Raw genomic sequence first — 21,591 nt, forward strand, 5'->3', positions numbered from 1 at the left:
ATCTGATCGTAACTATAAGATCAGGATCATCCCTTTCTTTTCTCCGTTTGTTGTAACCCTCCGTGTATCTATCTCTGCCGATGTTGGCATATATAAATCAACATGCAACCGATGGAAGTCCCCATCGTTAACACAAAACCCTCTACCGATCATACGAGAGGGCAAGACAGGCAGCGCCACATACAAGGGGTGTCTCTCTTTCATCTCAACCCTTCGCTCAATAAAACTCCAATCGTAGTAGTATGTCGTATGTACACATATTGGATCGTTAATAATTCAACACATACTGCAACGTTAATAACTCAGACTCTCACAGGTAGATGAAAAGAAGCTGTGTAGGTGAATCCTTCCATGGCTCCATATCACCGAGATGATGTTTCTTTGAACAGCTCTGCATCAGACGCACCAACAGACTCACCGTCAGCAGATGCCCAACTGCCTGTCTTGATGGAGCTGGAACTCAGGGTCAGGGAGCGCGACGATGTCTCCAGCTGCAAGCTCTCGCGGATTCCTTCGACAACCTGCCCCATTGTTGGGCGGTCCCGAATCTGGCGCTCCGTGCATTGCAGGGCCAGCTGTGCCACCTTCAGCACGGAGTTGATGTCGCAGTCTTCTCTAATCGTTGGGTCAGTCATTCTGCCTATGTCACCTTCAGAAAGCCTGTCTCTCGCCCAGAGCGTGATGTTGGTTCTTTCCGTGTCACTGACGGCGATGATCGCCGGCTGTCCTGTGATGAGCACCAGGAGAACGACGCCGAAGCTGTACACGTCACTCTTAACGCTCAGATGTGAGGTCCTGTAGTACCTGTTGAGGGTCAACTCCCACACCACACTCCTCAGAACTCAGTATATTCAAACAGAAATATGGAAGCTGGGGTCAGAAGATGCGTACTCTGGGTCAAGGTATCCGGGGGTGCCAGCAGGTTGGGTGGTCGTGTGTGTCATCGCTTCACTGCTGAAAGCCCTTGTCAGCCCAAAATCTGATAACTTTGCCTCCAGGTTTGCGGTGAGAAGGATGTTCCCGGTTTTCACATCTCTGTGGATCAATGGAGGGCTGCAAGATTTGTGCAGGTACTCCAGTCCTATATATATGCAGGGCATGGATAATTTAAGTTAGAATCCATGGATAATACAGTGCTACCTACATGATCTCAAGTCGGATATTTGAAGTATCAAAGAGAAATGTTTGGATACGTATACATGGACAACGGCCCACGTCTCCAACATCAAAACTTGGTGCGTACCATAGGCAGAATCTAATGCGATCTTAAGGCGCTGCAGCCAATTAAGGGGTTCTTGACCTGTGAAATAAGTAAATAATTATGTGAGTCTAGTTAGACAAGTAGAGAGTTGATCTGGTGATTTAGTGGAGTACTAGATAACATGCAAGTATGCAACCCTTTTCAAGCATGCTGGCCATATATATATATATGCTATTTTGCGCAGTCTGAGCTTTTGAGAAACCAGTTATGGGTGCAGCCCACCGACTTCAGTTGATGTTAAGGTAAGAAATCATGCATTTCATATTTTTCCTAATTAACATTTCGAAAGAGTTGTGCAATTAGCTCTCTCATTTGGTCATGAATTACCCTGAGGCATGTATCAAATCTGCTGAATACAAAATGCAATGACAACGGAGCAGCTGAAATTTACTTTAGCATAACATGCTCCACAATATATCAAACCCAATTTTACAACCACACATCATGATGTATGTGGGGCGAAATTTCCGAACCTCTGAGACGGTCATGTAGGTTTCCCCCATCCATGTAATCGTAAACAAGGCTTAGATGTTTCTTGTCTTTGCAATAGCCAACCAAGGATACCAAGTTCCTGTGATGAATCCTGGCCAGGTGCTGAGCCTGCAATTTGGATAGCTCATAAGCCTGCAATATTCACACGATACACAGTATACAACTACTAATTTGCTGAACTGAACATGTACCTCAGCCAAAAACTCTGTATTCCCTTGTGAAGATGTTTCTGACCTCATCTTCACTGCAACAGAAGCTCCATTCTCCAAACGGCCAGCATAGACAAGGCCAAACCCGCCTCTTCCAACTACAGTGTCGAAGTTATTTGTGATGCGCTTGAGTTCCTTGTAACTGAACCTCCGGTTTTCGAACGGATTAGCTGAATGAGACACATCTGGAGGTAGCATACATCATGAACCATGTTAAATCATACATACAAGGTGGATGCCAAGCAAGCACGATAATTCCCGTAGCAATGCCTCCTTTTGTGAAGTATATTGCCAAATATGTTACCTGCTCTGTTATTTTTTCTGGACCAAATGAGAAGCACAAATACAGCCACAAGTAGTAGTGCTACTGCAGCAATTATTGGAATAACAATATGAAGTAGTTTTGTCTTGTTCGTTTTTTTAGTCTCTGTTGTATTGCAGATATTATTTCCACAAAGACTTGGGTTATTGTCGAGCCTGAAAAATGAAATGCTGACAGGTGAAAGAATGCAGCGTACTTGAAACTGGAGCCAATTTAGGGACAGAAGCAAATTGTAAAAATTGTCCTTCCAGTTTTGTTTGACGACAGCAGCAAAACGTGGCATGTTGAACTTTTTGTAAGTATTAGTCAAACAGTTTGATGAGCAAAGAATGTCTCAGTTGATTAATTTACAAAGATGTTGTACAACAGATATACAGCAAACGTGTGCAAACCTTAATGTCAAAGACCCATGCTGTGATTTTTCTAGCAGGCTCCAAGGAATCGATCCACTTAGGTTGTTGCTCGACAAGTCCCTATCAGAGACAAAGAAACTAAAGATTGAAAGGGCTCTATACTATTAAGTTTTAAAAAAGGAAGGCCGATTGGCAGGAATGCAGTAACACATACAGAAATTTAAGTGATGGCATTTGACCCAGAAAATCCGGTATTGATCCAGACAAACTGTTGTCAGATAGATCCCTGGAAATGTAAAGTAAGATGATATATAAAAAAATGTGAAGTATTATTGAATAGATGCCATGTTTTAACATTTAAACTATGGGAGCAACATATGATTCTTGAAACTGAAGATTTAGAATTAACGAACTCGAGATTTAGCATGTTTTCGTCAAGCTTTATACACTAGCCACCGGAACTAAAAGTTCGAACTGATATAAAGGGCTAGTACAATCCACTTATACACTTCACAAAAGTTCTATACTATGTTCAAAATGGTTAGGGCAATAGAGTTTGATGATAAAATTCAAACAGAAATATGATAGTCTAGGTATCATAAGGTGATTGTTTTACTGAAATATATTGGAAGGCTCGGAGCATTCAGGGGTCAATTGACATGCATGTTCAAATATGCAAGGATTCCTAATCAAGGGCTAGTTAGAAACACATAAACTCTTTCTAAATCCGAGGTAGACTAAATTAGCAATATATCAAACGTACAAGTGCTGGAGCAGTGTTAGCTGACGAAAAGTAGCATTAATTTCACCAACCAATCCGCTGGATGACATGTCTCTGCAATGAAAAGGAAATAATCACCACACGTCAGCACATAGGAATGTAGATTTTCGTCTCTAGTATCTGGTTTACAAAAAATAAATGACAACACCAATATAGAGCGATTTTGTTGGTTCAGAACTCACAAGCCAGTTATTCTTGGAGGACTGCTAGGAGTATAACTACAGTTCAAGCCATCCCATGCCAAAGATATAGGGCCACATGGATCGCCCACCCAATTTCGTTTCACGGAGAAATTTTTCTGGATGGCCATCATAGCATTAGCTACACATACCAAATTCACAGTTTAGTCAGACTTAGCAAGATGACAAACGTCGTGCATTCTGAAACTAAATCCAGCATAACAATGTTCATGTAATGTGGTAAACATGATCATTAAGTTAGAGCTTTCTAGGATCTGAGTTGTGTGAATTCAACTTCTATTAATTAAATGTGCAAACAAGAACAAAAGAAATGTCACTGATCTCAAGATCGCTCCGAGCCCCATGCTTTATGCTAGTTAGAGCAATTCCAATAGTGTAGCCAACTGCTAGCTATAACAAGATGTCATGTCATTTGTAGTCACCATATAGCTAACATGTACAATAGTTGGCTATAAGAATGAAGTACTTTACTAGCATAGGGCCCACATTTCACTCTCACAAAATGCCTAGGAGCACGTGCAAGAGCTGGCTATTGCATAGTAGCCCACCTCCCTTCTCTCTCCTCTTATCTCTCTTCCAACTCATCTAAAATATATTATTTAATGTCTTATAGTTAGCTGACTAGACTCTATTGTACTTGCTCTTAATGCAAACGTCTGCAAATATTGTTGCACGTTTCTCTAGAAAAAAATAAGAAGTTAGCTTGTATTATGATATGAGCCCTTAGGCAATACAGATGTTAGCTATTTGAGGCTTGTATTTTTTTGCCTTCTTTTGTTCTTTTGTCAGATTTGTGCGGTCGTGTGCATCTTATCTATTCAGAGATTGAGTGTAAAATCCTTTGAATTGTATCTGTACGAGCGCTGTGAGCGTTATCATCAAAACTAGCCTAACCATTAATAATCACATCTATAAATGCTCGAAACATGAGGCTGCAAAAAATACAGAAGCCTGGATTTGCATGAGATAAGCTGAAGAAAGAATGAAAATTAACGAATTCCAAGCTAAAACAAGTATAAATCAGGGATAAAATTTAAACATCGGTAAATCACCTTAGATGCGTATACTAGAATTAAGTAACTATTTTTCTATCCTACCATATTAGACTTTAAAAATTGCTTCAGGAAGTTATTGATATACCATCTAAAGAGTCCGTGGTAGATTCATTCACTGGCCGCACTATGTATATCTCCATCGCACTGATCAGAGGCTGAAGCACCGAGTTTGATGTTGCCACGAGGGAGATGGTATGATTGCTAGATCCTTGCACGATCCTTGAGAGAACAGTTGGCAGCAAGAACTTTGGACTGAATGCAGTAGCTAACTGGTCGTCATCCACAAAGACATCAAATTGCCTTAACTCTCGGGTGTCCTCCAACTCAGCAAAGTAGAGGAGAAGAAAGAACTTGGGGTCAACACCAACACTCATGGATGAATCTGAACTCCATGATATGTCCATTCTTGAAGCGTTCACTGGAGTGGATGCACTACGCATCACAGCATCTGGTGCATCATATGCATCGCTTGTGGAGTTTTGTATCAACCCATTGGATTTGTTGGGTACGTCTGTCCAGCTGGGAACATCTTCATACCTCTGCCAGATACGGTCAAAGGGATCATCTGGGGACCTTGAATTGAAACAACACTTAGCAAGCATTTATAATTATATACAGTAATGTGATTCAAGACAATGCTAAGGAAAAATTACATGACCAAATATTTCTTACCTAATATGCTCATAATTCGTTCCAAAGTGGTAGCGATTGAGCCCAAAACCAACCGTGGCACGGAAATAGCTGAGCAAAACCAGGGATTGTGTCGCATTAGCCTCCGGATAAAGATCTACTGCTTGATCTGATTTGAGTGGCCTCAAATCAAGCCATGAGATGAAAGGATTCCCCGACCCTATGTTCACCAAGCAAATTTGCAGGAACTCGGCAGGGGACACAGCAATTATTTCAAACACATATGCTCTCCTGGAATTAGCAATGGTCACTGTCGTCCAGTAGTTGACCCCAAGATAGAGATCAAAGGTAGGAGGCCTGTTTAGTTTGTCATAGTCACCATAGCCAAATCCAGCCCTAACAAGGTACTTGCCACCCGGTGTTAGGGACCGCAACGTGTAGCAGTTGCGTTCTCCAGCTCCACTGGGAAAGTAGCGAACGTTATTGTATCGGTCTGCAAGGTCAGTCTGCAAATTCTTTTCGTTGACATCGTGGATAAGTCCTGCATCAGTGAAACCCTTATCGCTTGCATATTTCGGGTTTTCGACAGATCCACAGTCGATGCTTATGAAACCTGCAGAAAGACATTGTAACTGATGCAAACTTGGCAAATGCGCACAAAGACATGGTAGCTGATGGAAAAAAATCAAGGGAGGAATTGAGTTAGTTACCATGGCTGTCTAGCTGACCATGGATGGTTCCGTTGCCTAAAGCTATCAGCACCAACAACGGAGTCATCCAACAAACTAGCCATGAAGAGAGATGCACATGACCCATTGTGAGGACAGGGATATTTTCTCTTCACTCCAGGAAGACCTCACTGCTTTAAAACAAGAGAGCACGGCTACAACACAAGAAAATAAAGACATAGTGTATAAGGTGTTGAATGGCTCAAATTAAAAAGAAGAGACTACAGTAGACCTGACATATGTACGCATGGGACGAGTTAGAACAGATCAAACGTTCCCTTAATTTCTCAGAAAGTTACATCATCTGATTTATATGGGCGCGTTTGGTAGCTTAGGCACGCATGGGACGAGATAGAACAAATCAAACTTTCCCTTAATTTCTCATCAAGTTACAGGATCTGGTTTTTTTTTCGAAACGGGGATATGCTTTGGCTGCATCATGATGATGCACACGGCATTTTATTAATAATAAGTTCAATAAAGGTATTGTTTACATCTCAAGCATCACCAAGGATTATACAAAAATCAACCAGTGAAAAAAACATGACATAAAAAGAGTACTCATCAACAAAGCCTCCTAGTATGCCGCCAACCAGCCTGGCACAAGATATCCTGAGCGACCATCAAGAGCCATGTGCACCCAGTAGTCATAGCATCCCGCTGTCCCTCCGGCGAGAGGAGGGACCAAATCTGAATCCAATGTGCCACCATATGAATAACCTGCAAAAAGTGAAAAGAATTTTTCCTATTAAAGATAATATCATTTCTGACCCTCCATATAGACCAACATAAAACGGAAACCCCAATTCGAATAAAAGCCTTAGATTGTCTATCTACTCCATTCAACCAATTACCAAACATATTAGTAATATTTGATGGAGGTGGAAGATCATAAGTGAAATTAACTGTACGCCAAAGAAGCTTAGCTAAAGGACACTCCACAAAGAGATGCTGGATAGTCTCTCAATCCCCGCAGAAAACACATTTCGTACACCCATTCCAGTGTTGTTTGGCTAAATTATCTTTAGTTAATAAAACCTTATTACTCAAGAACCGCAAAAAATCTTTATCTTAAGAGGAACCTTAACCTTACAGAGATACTTTCGCAAAAAAGGAGTATGGTCATTCATAAGATCTTCATACATAGACTTAACCGTAAAGAGGCATGTGGATGTCAAATCCCAAACAAAGCGATCATTATCTTCACTCAAGTTTACCCTCATCAAGTTGCAACATAAATTTACCCAGGTGGACCACTTATTACCACTCGACACTCTACGGAAAGTAATATTGCGTGGGGTTTGAGCTAACACATGGGCAACTGTTACATTCTTGTGATGTACAATATTATATAATGATGAATACTGGTGTGCTAAAGGAGTTTTTTCTAACCGCGTATCTTCCCAGAAGCTGGTATTCATTCAATTTCCCACTTTGAAAAAACCTCTAGAAAAAAACTCTCCCTTAACCTCCATCAACCCCTTCCAAAAGGGAGAATCAGTAGGCTTAGCCTGCACATCAGATAAAGTATTATGTCTTAGATATTTATTATGTAGTAGTTCTTGCCACACCCCTTCTTCATTAAGAAGTTTAAAGAGTCATTTACTCAGAAGGCATTTGTTTTTAATCTCAAGAACCTCAATACCTAGACCCCCTTGATCCTTAGGTCGACACACAATATTCTATTTTGTAACTCGATATTTTCTTTTATTCTCATCAGACTGCCAAAAGAACCTAGATCTATAGAAGTCCACACGTTTCCTTACCTCAACGGGTATTTGTAGGAAAGACAACATAAACATAGGTAAACTAGATAACACTGAATTGATAAGGACTAACATATCACCATAGGATAGTAATTTTCCTTTCCAGCATCCCAATTTGCTTTCAAATCGGGTCTCTACCGGATACCAATTAGAATTTCTTAGTTTTCTGTAATGAATGGGAATGCCCAAGTATCTAAAGGGGAGTGAGCCAGCATCACACCCAAAGATCTGGTTGTACAGTTGTACTGATCCTCCTCCTCCTTGGCCTTTCCAAAACAAAAAATCTCACTTTTATGGAAATTAATCTTAAGTCCTGATAGCTCCTCAAACAGACACAATATTAATTGCATATTAACCGCTTTCTGGAGATCATGCTCCAAAAAAAGAATTGTATCATCGGCATACTGTAATATGGAGAGGCCACCCTCAACAAGATGGGGAACCAGCCCTCCTACTTGGCTATCCTCTTTTCCTCTCTCAATTAAGATAGCCAGCATGTCTACTGCAATATTAAAAAGCATTGGAGACAAAGGGTCCCCCTGCCGCAATCCTTTCTTTATCTGGAAATAATGACCAATGTCATCATTAACCTTAACACCTACATTTCCTCCTTTAACGAACTATTGAACTAATTGGCCCCATTCAGGAGCAAAACCCTTCATCCTCAAGGTCTGTTGCAAAAAAGGCCATTTCACTTTATCATAAGACTTTTCGAAATCAATTTTAAATAGCACCCCATCCATCTTTTTGGTGTATAACTCGGGAATTGTTTCATGTAGGATGACCACTCCTTAAAATATTCCTACCCGGCATAAATGCTGATTGGGTTGGTTTTATCACTCTTGGAGCAATCCCCGAGATGCAATTTGTACCAGCCTTTGTAAAAAATTAAAACTTACATTTAGGAGACAAATAGGTCTATATTGTTGTATCTGTACTACATCCTCTTTCCTGGGAAGCAATGTGATTACACCAAAATTCAGTTTGTAAAGGGGCAAATCCCCTTTACTAAACTGAGAGAACAACGCCATCAAATCATCTTTTATTACTTTCCAAATTTTTTGATAAAACTCTGCAGGGAAACCATCCGGACCAAGAGCTTTATTGAGTTCCATCTGTGAGATAGCCTCAAACAACTCCTCTTCGGTAAAAGGAGCTGTCAGAATCTCATTTTCAGCCTGTGAAATTTGTGGTATATCATGTATTGCATCCTCCACTAAGGAAATACTACTTGGTGCCGGTGCCCCAAATAATTTCTTATATAATTCAGTAATATAGACCTTCAAATTATCTTCCCCAACAATAGTTCCCTCTTCTTGTTCTAATTGGAAAATTTTCTTTTTGCGATGTTTACCATTTGCTATTAAATGAAAGTATCTTGTGTTATTGCCCCCCTCCTGAATATGTTTAACTTTCACTCTTTGAGCCCATTTAGACTCCTCTTCCCTCCTTAATTTATTTAAGCTTTCATTTGACTTTTCAAGCTCTTATCTTTCATTCAAACTCAAAGGATCTGATTCCTCTTTTAAATCCAATTGATCAATAATATTTAATAATCTTTCTTTTTCCTTTTTATACTTTCCACTTCGATTCTTTGCCCATCCCTTGAGAAATCTTCTTATGTGTCTTAGCTTATTCGACCAAGTCTCCATGGGATTCGGCCCTGTCAAAACCGAATTCCACTCCTTTACTATCAAATCAAAAAAAAACCTCTTATCGCAACCAATATAGCTCAAAAGAGAATTTTGACTTATTACCCAGATTTGCTTTCACTCCTGAATCAATGAGTATCGGAGTATGATCTGGATCGGATGTAGATAGAGCATGCACTGTAACTAATGGGAATTTCTGCTCCCAAGAGATAGATTCCAACACTCTATCTAACTTCTCATATGTAGGTACATCATGACGACTGGCCCACGTGAATTGTCTCCCAGTGATTGCAATTTCACGTAGATTCAAGTGCTCAATAATTGCATTAAAAATAAAAGGCCACTGTGCCTTGAAATTGTCATTATTTTTGTCTTCCCTTTTCCGTATGATATTGAAATCTCCACCTATCAACATAGGTAATGATTCGGACCCACATGTTTTCACTAATTCCGCCAAAAATTCTGCTTTGTGCACATCTTGGGCAGTCCAAAGACCGGCACCAGAACCCATTCAAAACCATCTCTCTTGCATTTGATATGGAGTTTGACACAAAAGTCACTAGTGGTCACCTTCAACACCTGAAGTGTATCTGAATTAATTCCCACTAGAATACCCCTAGAACGACCATGTGGTGGTAGACAAAACCAAGCAAAATTATACCCCGCACCAAGTTGATTTAAAAAGGGGATAGTGAAGCTAGATCTCCCAGTCTCCAATAAGGCTATGAAGTCTAACTTATGTTCCTTAATTGCCTCTTTAACAAACAGGTGCTTAGCAGCATCACCAAAGCCCCCCGGATTCCAATTTATTCCTTTTATATTCTGCATTAAGAGTATTGTTTCTTAATTCGTTTCCTAGAACTCCTACGAATATTATTAGTATCATAAACTTTTTTCTGTCTAGTTTTTCTTCCCCTCACAATCGGCTTTAGATGCTCAATATCATCGTCAACCCCCAACGGGATATCATCTTCCTCCATTAAGTCCTCACATAAGGTAGAGACTTTTGAAATCACAAGAGATGACAAGCCCTCCTCTTCACTTACATTATCATGATAATTTTTATGCAACAAAGTCAGTATCTGATTTTCCTCTAGCAATTTAATTCCTTTGATGGATATTTCCACTTCCCCTTCCGAACAACCTATAGATATTCCTAACTGTTTTGCTCTATGACCAATTTCATCATCTGGGATATTAACTATCATTTTTTTTTTGGAATAAACGATTTAACTGGACTCCATCTGAGGCATGTCCACATTTGGCATGCTTTCCAATCTTGAACTAGACCTCACTTCAATTGAAGATTTGGGTATTCCTCCAAAAGCAATGATATCATCCAAAGTGGGTTGAACAGGTGAAATTGGCGAACTTTCTATTAGGGATAAAGATAATGTGGGTAATGTACTAGGTATGGAATCCAATAAAGAGACAGAGGAAATACCATTAGCTTTGATCGGTGAGGCAGTCCCCACTCTTGCATGAAAACCAATTGTATCCACCTCTTATTTATTCACCCTTCTCCTAGTTCCATCCTTTGGTTGGTCCAACGAGTCAACCATCCCGGATGTCAAGGTATTATCTGTATCATATGTATCTTGTCCATTAGATACAAACTTAGAGGTAAACATTGTATTACATACCACATTATCATTTAAAATATCATTAAAATTTTGTAGAGCCAAAACCATACTGTTTGCTGCATTATTCGGATGCACAGAAGATCCCAAAAGATCAGAACCCTGCGTCCCAATCATTGGCCTGTCAGTGGCAATGATTGCCTCATCATTGCCCCCATCCACTTGGTCTGACGGCAGTACATGTTCCCGCTCTGCCCGGATCTTCTATGGCCAGAGAACAGCTCCACGCCTCCCCCTTCGGTCGCAGATGCCACAAAGGATCCCGCGTCGCCAGCGCTGCTGCATGCAACCTGTTGTTGCGCCTGCTATACGCTTTCGGCCGACAGCTGCCCTGCGGGCCCAGCAACCTGGGCAGTGTCAATAGCTTTTGGCACAAAAGGTCGAGCTGCCTGGCGCTTGTCGACCAATGGCAGCCCAGCTGCTCCGTCTGCCGTGTGCTGCACCGGCATGCGGCAGCACAGCGCCCAAGGCCGCTGCATGTCCTCTCCCCGCGTAGCGCACTGCTGCCGAGTGTCAGCCAACCGGCGCTGATCCCAAGCACAGACTTGGGATGATCCCAAGACTGATTCTCTGGAAAGGGGATCTGCATGGCAATCAGAACAGATTTTGTTTTTTAGTGGCACACTTTCAACATTAGATAAAGACATATAAACTTGCTCATTTTGACTCAAAATTGATGCAAATGAAGGACTACCTGAATAATTAAGTTGTACATTCATAGACTCAATTTGAATTGCATCCAATTGCTGAAGTTGTTTTTGCATCCCATCTATACCATTGTTAACATTTGAAGCATCATTCCCGTTATTATTTGATGTAGCCTATGTATCATTACATTTGTGATCCATGTCCATAGCATGTCCACCACCATTATTTCCCTCACCATTATGAGCACCGTCATTACCATCATTGCCATTGCTTGCATCTACCATGTTCACCTCCTGAGACCCATTTACTGTCTCAACTTCAAAATGGAGTTTTAAAAACCCCCTCCTAATGAAAACATCGCTATCCACAGGAATAAGGTTACGGTACAGACATCCAATCTTGGTCCTAAGCATCTTGTTCTTGCGAGTAAAAGCCATATCCACATCTAATGTTTTCCCAAAGAGAGTACCAACTCCCCATAATGATAGATAATCTGATCTCATATCAGAAGGCAAACCTGAGACGCGAACCCAAACTTCAGGCAACATATAAAGAGGCTCCTCCAATGAGGACCAGAGATCAAAGGGATAAGCATGATCGCATGTCTTGGCAAATGTAAGTACCAAAATTCTTCAGCCTCTGGACTTCCTGCTTACTTGGTAACTTGACTTTGGAAATATTCCCCCTCAGGTGAAACACTTCCCAATTGAATTTCTCATAAGGAACAATTCTCCTGAGCTGCTCAATTATCTCAGGAATAGTCATTGCATCTCCATCAACAGTAACCTTAGCCAGCTTGGGGTTCTCAACCTTTGCTTTAAAGGCCCCACATGGTAGCTCAAAGAACAAAAGTGCTTCATTAGCATACCCATGCATGGTCGCGGTGGGTTTAGGAGCATGCAGAAGATGACAAGCAGAAGCTACATGATTGACAGATTCACAAAGGTCACAAAAGGGTATAGGACAATCATCAATATAATGTCCTGGTTTTTTGCAACGAAAACATGTCGTCTTATCTTCTTTCTTATTCTTCAAAGGACCATGTCCTTCTGTCTCCTTCCCTTTTGATCCACCCTCTTGTCCATCTGGCAGGGTCTGAGTTGTTATCTCAACTTGTTGCTGAACTATAGGGGTGCCGCAGCCGGCGCCACCACATTCTTATTTGGGACCCCAGACAAAAGCTCATTGCCTACAAAGGCAGGTACTGCCGTCCCCCCAACAGGTTCAGTAGTCCTTTGAGACGCTGTTACCGCTGCAACAACTGCATGTACTGTCTGCTGCAAAATATCTGCATCCATACCACTCCTCACCAGCTGAGCTTGGTCATTGCTGCGGAAATTTTGATGATATCCACCCCGACCAGAGTTGTTCCAACGTTGCTAATTACTGTATCCCCTGTTGCTGAAACGGTTGACACCCCTCTAAAAGTGTCCAGCACCTCCTCCCCAATTCTCCTCTTGGTAGCCATGGTTGCCGTTCATGCAGGTGGTACCACTAGGCTCTCCCTGCACAAAATTGCCCCCAAACCCACCAGCTTGAGCACCATGGCCACCTCCGAAACCTTGGCCAACACCAAAACCCTGCCCGGCACCAAAGCCCTACGCGCCTCGGCCACCATGACGGCCGCGGCCATTGGCGCCGCCACGTCCAGTCCCGAAACCGCCTCGACCAGGGTGACCACCGCGGCCCACATTGAACCCTCCCCAGCCAGGGTTGAAACCCCCTGACCTCCGTCTCCGTTCATCGGAGGAGCAACGCGCCACCGCGACACGACCGGTTCCCCTGTCTCGATTTTTTTCCAGGCTAAACCTAGCAAGTTGCGAAAAGCTCGTCCAGCGGCCTGAGATCCTACCCTAACTTGCTTAGGCTCGATCGCACCATTAGATCTCTGATCAACCTTGTTTGCAGGCTTACGACGCACCCAACTGTTTGGGCCCCAACGAGCCCGAACAGTTGCTGCCCTGGCCCGAAACCTAGTCAAGCCCACACCTCTGGTGTTTGAAAATTGCGAGATTGTCGGATCGAGCGAGGGTCTGTCGATCGCCGATGACCAACGTCTCCGGCGTACCACAGTCCATCCCTCTCCTCCATCATCCACGAAAACAGTGGGCTCAAGGACTGGCATTGCCTTTACTTTCGATTTGCAAGTCAACATGCCCACCGACATTGAGGACGGTGACCACGTACCTTCCGACGAACCGAGCTCCATCGCCTCCATCGCCGCCATCACTGCCATCCGCTGATCTTTTTGTCGATTGATCCTCTTGAGCTTACGCCTCACTAGCACCGAAGAACGCTCGGACAGATCTCTGCCAGTCACCGACAATGGCGTCTAGCAAAGGTATTGCATGGACGCGATGCCTCCGACCGAGATCGTCTCCTCCACTTCGCTGTCCTCCTCGTCGTCCGATGACTGAAAGACTCAGAAACACCCCAGAGGCGACGCTCCGGTGATCGGCAGTCATCCTTACCTATCTGCACCCTCGCTGGCGGTGGATCGGCGAGATCGCCCTCCCGTTCGCCCAGCGCCTCAGTAACGGTCATCTCCGTCAGTCCTATATACCTGGTTTATATGGGCGCGTTTGGTAGCCTAGGCCGGTTTTGGTGCTCACTGAGGCAAGCTCCACGGTCCGTTGCCCGTTCGGAATAGCCACGGGTTAGAATTGGCAAATCGTTTGGTTGCTCACAAAGAGATTTTTCGGATCACTAGCAAAGGTTATTTGGTTGCTCGGTTTGAAGGCCATCGAGCAGCTCAATACCAGGGTCCCACCGTTCGGTTGCTACCTCAAAAGTGAGTTTGGTTACCTCTTCTCTGGTATGGTGAGGTTACCAGCCATAGCTGAATAACACACAAGAAAAGAACATTGCAATTCAAACAAGATTCAGACACAGCTAACACGATCATAGTTCACCAACACACAATACCAAGTTTCCAACACAATTAAATCGACCTTAGTTCATCGACACTAGCGAGACATAGTAAGACGGCTTCAAACTTATTCTTCTTCCACGACCAACCTAGTGGCATCTCCGTGGTCCGGGCACATGGTCATGACCCTAGTGCAAGTGTAGTCGAAGATGACCACTATGTAGATACCTGGGCTTCCTTGTGGAAGGTGAGGAAGTGGCCAACCCTCCTTGCTGGAGGCTGGGTCGCCGCTCTGCCTACGCCTTGTAGAGTTGCCGCGCCGCGGATATGCGGTGGCTGGCGGTGAAGCTGTTGACATAGGCATCCCCAATGGGCCTGCCGAAGATGGTACCCAGGGTTTATTGAAGGCCCATGAATCGAAGAATAAGAAGATTTGGAAGCCCAAGATGTTATTAAGTAAAGCTAGAGTTGTATTAGGAAGTATAACTTGTAATCTTGCGGGACGGGTTAGAAATCCTCCCGGACTCTGTAACTTGTGTATTACGAAACCCTCGGCTCCACCTCCTATATAAGGGGGGGGTCGAGGGACAAAGAGAGGATCGAATCTATTGTTAACACAACCCTAGTTTCATAATCGTCGAGTACTTTTCGCCTGAAACCTTCGAGATCTACTTGCCCTCTACGTCCAATGAAACCCTAGTCTACAATACGTAGGCATTGACAAGTTAATACCTTGTCAGCTGTACAAACAGATCGATGAGAGCTTCAAGGTGCGGCCGCAGTCCTTTAGACGTTGGTCTCACGTATTGGTCGATTGTCTTGATCTCACATCATTGTCGATCTCGTCTCCTCGTCGCTTACCAAGGACGGGTGGATCACATATATATAGAAGCAGAATGCGTTAAAAATGTAAGGCCTCATATATAGGTACAAAGCATTCACATGGATAGTGTGAGTGAAACAAGAGATATGCACACTTTTCTGTGCACACAACTCTAGTTTTGGTCACATGGATCCCTTGAATACATGGTTCGTCATAGGCGTAATATATGAATAACACAATGAATGAAATCTATGCCTCATAAGTGCAGCGTAAGATTCAGTTACTATTGCAACAATGCTCATGGTCTATTAGATATTTGAACATTTAACAAATGCCATGCACAACCAATTTGGTAACATGATTGAGAGAAGTTGTTAAATGTGCAGCTACCCCATTGATCTACGCGTTTTGATAGTTGTGATCATCTGCAAAAGCATCCATTAGCTAAGCAATGTCAAAATTTACGGCCTCATACATTGGTTGGACACATATGTTCCGAAGATGGAGTTAGCGAACCTAGTTCATTGCTAACATTCACCGTCAGTACAATGTACATGGTTTGGTAAATCCATTCTAAGACTACAATGACCACATTTGAATCATTGACCTAGCTTGCACACATGCATGATCTGATACCGGAGGTGCAAAAACCCCATCTTGGACTTGGCCTTGGCCGAGGGAGCGCAACAACTTGTGCTCCGTGAGGAGCGCCGCCAACGGGCTTGGCTGACTTCCCAAGCTTGTGTGATATGTGGCGGTGGAGGTGTATGAGAGGAAGCCCTCCTGCTCCCGCAAGGGACAATAGGAGGAAGTGACGTCATCACTATCGTGCTCAGAGGGAGCTGTGCAGTTCCTAGAGGGCATGGATTGGACCCTAATGGCCTCGCAGCACCGTTCACGCTGGCTCCAAGCGTCGGTCATGGCGATGACGACCCTGAAAATTAACGTGCTTTAGCCCCTACCTAGCATGCTAGCTATCGGGGTTTCGGATCTCGAGCAGGACACAAGTATCTCGGCAATGCCCTAAACCGCCGGCATCAAACAGAGGTTGGCCCGCCATTAGCAGCATCGGCACCACCTCCTGGAGTAGCCACCTCTTCTTCCGATTTCCATCGGCCGTGACCTCCACCACACCCTCGTCCCCTTCCTCGTCCCATTCGTCCCCTTCTTCCCCTTCCTCCCCTTCTTCCACCTTGTCCCCGCAGTCGTTCTCATTGCCGAATGGAGGGAGTGGGTCAATGTTCACCTCCCCCAACATCTCCATGTACGAGGTGGAATCGTTCCTAAATTGACGGGGCCTCAGTATCTACTTGCAATCAAAAAAAACGGAGGAAGAGTTCATGTACCTTGCTGACCCGTCGTCGAGCACGTCCTGGGCGGCGTTCGTGGTGGCTTCCGGAGGCGGCGGCGGTGGCGTTGGCGGAGATGGGCACGGAGGCGGGGCGCCACGGGAAGTCGTCACCTTCACTTTGGTCCTTTTCGGAGCCGAACTCTTCGGTCTCGCACGGGCTGCCTTCGGCTTCACCGCTGACCCATCACCGGTGACCGCCGCGGCACCGGCTTGCGGGAGCATATGCGTTCCCGCGCGCCGCCGCTTCACCCCAGTCGTCGACGAGACCGTTGAAGCAACATCCGCGGGGGTCACAAGGCTGGGAGTGGTCGCCGGGGTGGTTGGTGGAGCGGCGGAAGCTACGGCGACCACGGGAGAGGGTAGCGGCGCCTGCGCGGTAGCAACGGCGGCCGACGGGGTAGCTATGGTGGCCGGTGGGCTCGATTCGAGACTCATCGGGGACAAATCGGAGGGTGGCGGCGCGGATCAAGGTGAGGGCGCACAGATCGGCGGTGGCGGCGGCGGTTGGGAGGAGCTGAATGTTCCCTCGCGCGCAAAGTAGGGATTGTGTTCGGGCTGCGTTCGGTTCGCTCCGTCGGCCCCTACAAATACAGGCCGACGGAGCGAACCGAACGCAGCCCAAAAAAATATTTTCAGTTTTGGCCCGTTTACGGTCACTGATCGGCGCCGTTTTTCGGCCCGAACCCGTAAACTGGCGGTTATTTTTCGGTTTTGGGCCTTTTACGGGTTCTGTTAGAGATGCGCTAAGCTACTTTATAAAGCTTCTTTGGCCTTGGTGACACCGGTCCTGTCTTTAATCAGGGAGCGATGACCTCGTCCGGTACCTTTTACATCACCTTCTGCTTTAGCTACAGGGTTTCGATTAAAGCTGATGTGTTTCGCTCATCCTTGTCCTCTTGTCCTTGGTGGAATCTTTGACCAGAATGCCGACATGCTACAGTTGAATCCATGCCGGTACTCTGGCCTCTCTTATGTTTACCGCACTACAGTATACCCCTCCTGGGATACCGATATACTTTAACTTAGCACCATCCTCTTTAACTTGGTCACCTAGATTAATCTTTAATCCGGTATCTTGATAGCTAAACAGGGAAAGTTTGCCAGGCCTTTGGTCTACCGGGGGCCATCCCCCCGACATCACTGTAAGTTGGGTCAAAGTATTTTGGTTGTGTTCTATGCAGGTTCCACGTTGTTGCTGACGCCGGTAGTGCGTCCTGCCAAAAGTCAGCTAGCAACACCTTTAGAAGTGATTTCTTTCTCCTACTGGTCGATTAAACCTTGATTTCTTAATGAGGGAAAACTTGCTACTGTGCTCATCATACCTTCCTCTTGGGGTTCCCCAACGATGTGCTCTGCACTCATCAGTACACTAGGCTTTGGTGTGTCGGACGAAAGTCCACGTGGGACTCGTCTTTATTAACATGAAGCTTATGAATATCTTGTTAATGCTCAAGTGGGTCTGGAGGCTCTACAACCAGGAGCAGGGCATGTGGGTGGATATTCTTAAGGCTAAATATCTACAACACAAAGATCTTCGATCGACAAGCACCGACCAAGATCTCAATTCTGGAACGCCATCCAAAAATACAACACTTTTTTCGCTTGGGGGCAAAGCACGAGGCTCATAATGGATCCTCCACAAGGGTGTGGATTCATCGGTCGCAAGGCAGCGTCCCTCTCCATGACAGATTCCGGACCCTTTTCGCTATTGCTGCGGAGCTGGGGGGCCTCAATGGCTAGTGTAGTGCAGGGAGGGATATGAGACATTCCTTTCTATCATGAATTATCAGTAGTAGAGCACACTGAGCTCACTAACTTGATGTTGTGTATTCAGGGATTGAGTCTCGACTAGTCGCCAGATATTATGTCTTGGGCCTTAGAACCGTCGGGGCGGTTCTCGGTCAAATCCCTCTATCTGAAGCTTTGCTATTCTCCCATGTCTTACTTCAAAGACATGTGGCAGATGGCAATACTGCTAAAGTTTCGGATCTTCTTGTGGCAGATTATTTGCAAACGACTAACCTCGAGTGATAACATCCATCATCAACAGGCCCCGAGCAACGGGCGATTTGCGTTGTGCGGGGATCCGGAGGGCACAAATCACACCTTCTTCAATTGTATTTTAGCCCACTTCATGTGGACGCAGTTAGGGAACTGCTAGGCTGTTCTTGGAACCCAACGGGAATGATGTGTACCGATCACTAAAGCGTGTCAAAGGCCCGATCCGGACGAATGGAACCTGGGTGCGTTGTCATTTTTATGCAGGCCACACACAATGGTATTTTTTCGTGAAAACTCACACGAGTAAGTATCAACATAATATGTACATGCAAAATTTTACTTCACATTTTTTTGAAACTTTTAAATAGCATTTTTTTGAACTTTTCGTAAATGGGTGCGCGCGCACCCAGGTTCCATTCACAATTTCCGGTCAAAGGCCGAGCTAAAAACATGTTTACTTGATTTGTGTCGTGTTTCTGTGTTGGTCGCTTTGGACCACAAGATACAAATTCACAATTGAAGCTTATTTCCCAAGCCAACCTTCTTATGTGTTGTACAAAATGGCGTCCTACTTGGATGTATGGAAAGATGTGGCTAAGCGGAATGACCAGGACACGCTGGGAGCCGTGGCTGACAAGATCCGATCTCTTCTCATCGACATTAGGGATAAGCAGATTTATCTCATTTCTGTACCTACTTGTATCTTGTCTTTACCTTTGTTCCGAATTTGTGGAGCCTTTGTTGGCTTCCTAAACTGTTTCGTCATATAATTTTAACTCTATGGTTCATGGTTGTATGGTTTTATTAAGTTAAAGCAGGGCGCTTCTCGAGCTTTTGGTTTAGAAAGAATCGGAGAAAGGAGCTTTGCCTTTCCAACTGCTCAACTACTTTTCGAGGCGCTCCTCAGTCTCTTTCAACAAGGCATTTGCACTTGAGAGTATCCTACAGTTAATCGGGATGTCTAAGCATCTAATGGAAAATTAACCTTACTCATAAACGAATTGTTCAGCGCGTTGAGAAACCTTATTTTGAGCTTCTCCAAAACAGAATAATTTGCTTTTCTAGAATTTAATTTGAAAGCGTAAAAGTTGCTTGAATGCTGGAAGTACTAACTTTCAGTTCTTAGCTTTCTCGCGGTCATGATACACAATTAAAATTCTTTTATCCGCGTATCAAAATATCAACAACCCACCAGCCTACTAGGTGTGGTTCTAATCCCGCCATTTGGCATTAATCTTTGCGAACTTAAGCATGATCGTCAGCATATCTGTCACTATGCCAGATGACATAGGTGATAAAGGTCGTTTCGCCGGAGCCTTTCTTTTTTAAGTTATCACCTAGGTTGTCATTGACTTCAATGTCTACACATATCTGGACACGTGAAGCGTTTTATTCTCGAGGTTTGTTGGAGATAACAACATTTAACTTGACTGCTAGAAAACTAACCGTATTTCAGGCAAAGAGTCTAGGGTCTTTCGCGACTCAGCCGGAACTGATATAGACGTACCCGCAAAAAAAGAATAAACTGATATAGACGATCCGATTTTTTTTATCACTTTATCAGCCGGCGTGTACGATTATAATCTCTGACATGACAGCGACACGCACGGCAGCCTAGCCGACGGCGACGTGGTACGTGTGGTCGTCGAGGCAAATGTCAACCGTAAATCAGCGTCAAGGCTTGGCCTGCAACTGCAACTCTAGTGGGACGTGCGACTAAGCTGGAAACACGACTGCAAAGCGAGCTTGCCTTTAGTGGTTAGGTTTCTTGTGGTGAAACCAGCTCATCCAGGTTTAAGAGCATGGGTATTCATATGATATTCATATTTATCTGGATTAATTTTAGAATTTATCAACGCTTTACTTTTAGTGGTAGGTGGCGTGCCCATCAACAGCGCGGCGTCAATGATGACTTCGTCAATCTCAAGACATGCCGGCTCGGTCACTTAGAGGTGCTCATAGAGGTAAGGTGTGCGTGCGTTCACACTAGTAGAAAACAGGGCTTTGGTTTTTTGCTCCAAAGAGCATTAGCACCGGTTGTGGTACGAATCTAGACTAAAGGTTACATTAGCACCTGTTCACGCGGCTAGGACGTCGCAGGGACCAACCACTAGTAGGAAAACCATAATAGGTAGAAATATATTCTGTGGCGCACGTAAAAAATATGTGTAAGGGTATTTTACCCTTATCCATTATTTTGGTATCTATGACACCGTGCTAGAGTATTTGGACTAATACATGTCTACAAGATGACTTTCAGGTATTAGCCAAAGAGGTATGATGGTGTAGCAATGGAACAAAAAGGCAACGGGAGACCCCCCCAATTCGACGAAAAATCAGCAAGTTCTTCAGAGCCTGGCCGGTCACAGATCCGGTCGGACCGGCCCTAGCACCGGACAGCCCGGTCACCAACCAGACCCAGAACCGGTGCCATCCGGGCAGGTTCCAGTAAAGAGGGCAAGCCCTCCGGTCGCCATCCGGTCGCCAGCCCGGTTTTGGACCAGCTGCTCCGGTCCACAGCCCGGTCTGACCGGGCACCAGACCGAGCGGCCCGGTCAGCAACCGGACTTTGCGCCTGTGCCATCCGGGCGCCATCCAGTAAGCTCAGACGCCTGCCCGGTCAAGACCCGGTCCCAGCTCCGGTTGGAAACCGGCCGGCCCGGTCTGTGGCCCGGTCTGACCGGGCTGTGGACCGGCCTGTCCGGCGCCAAATCCGGTCGACCGGGTTTCTCGACGAATCTGCTGATGTGGCAAGTGACCAACGGCCGTATTTCGAAGAACACTATAAATAGGCCTTCTCCTACCTCTGA

At 44.7% G+C, this 21,591-nt stretch overlaps 1 pseudogene; it reads right to left on the reverse strand.

The window, feature by feature from the left end:
- Positions 1–362: 362 nt before the first annotated feature.
- On the reverse strand, positions 363–16,693 carry LOC124685828 (annotated as a pseudogene).
- Between the last annotated feature and the right edge of the window lie 4,898 nt (positions 16,694–21,591).

The sequence above is a fragment of the Lolium rigidum genome, chromosome 2, assembly GCF_022539505.1.
Source record: "Lolium rigidum isolate FL_2022 chromosome 2, APGP_CSIRO_Lrig_0.1, whole genome shotgun sequence".
NCBI lineage: Eukaryota > Viridiplantae > Streptophyta > Magnoliopsida > Poales > Poaceae > Lolium > Lolium rigidum.